Raw genomic sequence first — 1,742 nt, 5'->3', positions numbered from 1 at the left:
ACTGGGCCCACCCATAACCGTGGCCATACTCTGGACCTGGTTATTACCCAGTGCTTTCTACTGTGCCCACCCATAACCATGGCCATACTCTGGACCTGGTTATTACCAAGGGGCTTTCTAGTGGGCCCACCCATAACTGTGGCCATACTCTGAACCTGGTTATTACCAAGGGGCTTTCTACTGGGCCCACCCATAACCACGGCCATACCCTGGACCTGGTTATTACCAAGGGGCTTTCTACTGGGCCCACCCATAACCACAGCCATACTCTGGACCTGGTTATTACCAAGGGGCTTTCTAGTGACATATCCTCTATTGTTGATGTTGCTTTATCTGATCACTCTTGGTCTTTTTTACTACCTTGTTGCTCGGCGCAAAGAGGAATACTGAACGCATTATTAAGAAACGCTATCTTACCTCTGAAGTTGCTACAGCGTTTATTGAATGTATGAACAGTACTCCACCACCTATTGTGCCTTCCTGTTGTGATGATTTAGTTGATAACTTTAGCAAATGAAGGACAACCATTGATGCCATAGCTCCAGTAAGGTMGAAAAAATGCCACATCCAAATGGAGAAGCTCCTTGGATGAGTGAGGAAACTAAATCAATTAGAAAAGTAGAGAAAGTRYKAGGTCCATTATGATATTCTGAGAGAGCAAAACTTGGTATATACAGTGCATTCAGAATGTATTCAGCCCCTTTCCCTTTTTCCACATTTTGTTACGTTACAGCATTATTCTAAAATGGATTAAATAAAATGTCCTCATCAATCTACACACAATACCCCATGATGACAAAGCGAAAAACAGGTTTTTAGAAATGTTTGCAAATGTATTCAAAATAAAAACGGAAATACCTTATTTACATAAGTATTCAGACCCTTTGCTATGAGACTCGAAATTGAACTGAGGTGCATCTTGTTTCCATTTATCATCCTTGAGAAGTTTCTAGTTCTACAATTGATTGGAGTCCACCTGTTGGTAAATTCGATCAGAGCAAAAACCAAGCCATGAGGTTGAAGGAATTGTCCGTAGAGGTCCAAGACGGATTGTGTCGAGGCACAGATCTGTGGAAGGGTACCAAAAACTTTCTCGCGCATTGAAGGTCCCCAAGACACAGTGGCCTCCATCATTCTAAATGGAAGAAGTTTGGAACACCACAGACTCTTCCTAGAGCCGGCCCCCGGCCAAACAGAGAAATCGCGGGAGAAGGGCGGTGACCAGAATCCGAGGTGTCACTCTGACAAAGCTCCAGAGTTCCTCTGTGGAGATGGGAGAACTTCCAGAAGGACACCACTCCTCAGTAAAAGGCACATGAACGCCCGCTTGGAGTTTGCCAAAAGGTACCTAAAGGACTCTGACCATGAGAAACAAGATTCTCTGGTCTGATGAAACCAAGATTGAACTCTTTGGCCTGAATGCCAAGCGTCACGTCTGGAGGAAACCTGGCACCATCCCTATGGTGAAGCATGGTGGAGGCAGCATCATGCTGTGGGGATGTTTTTCAGGGACTGGACACTAGTCAGGATCAAGGGAAAGATGATCGGAGCATCTTACAGAGAGATCCTTGATGGAAACCTGCTCCAGAGCGCTCAGGACCTCGGACTGGGGAGAAGGTTTACCTTCAAACAGGACAACGACCCTAAGCACACAGCCAAGACAATGCCGGAGTGGCTTCGGGACAAGTCCCTGAATGTCTTTGACTAGCCCAGACTTGAACCCGATTGAACATCTCTGGAGC

The sequence above is a fragment of the Salvelinus sp. IW2-2015 genome, unplaced genomic scaffold (genome assembly GCF_002910315.2).
Source record: "Salvelinus sp. IW2-2015 unplaced genomic scaffold, ASM291031v2 Un_scaffold2641, whole genome shotgun sequence".
Taxonomy (NCBI): domain Eukaryota; kingdom Metazoa; phylum Chordata; class Actinopteri; order Salmoniformes; family Salmonidae; genus Salvelinus; species Salvelinus sp. IW2-2015.
The sequence above is the reverse complement of the archived record's forward strand: the minus strand, read 5'-3'. Positions refer to the sequence as shown.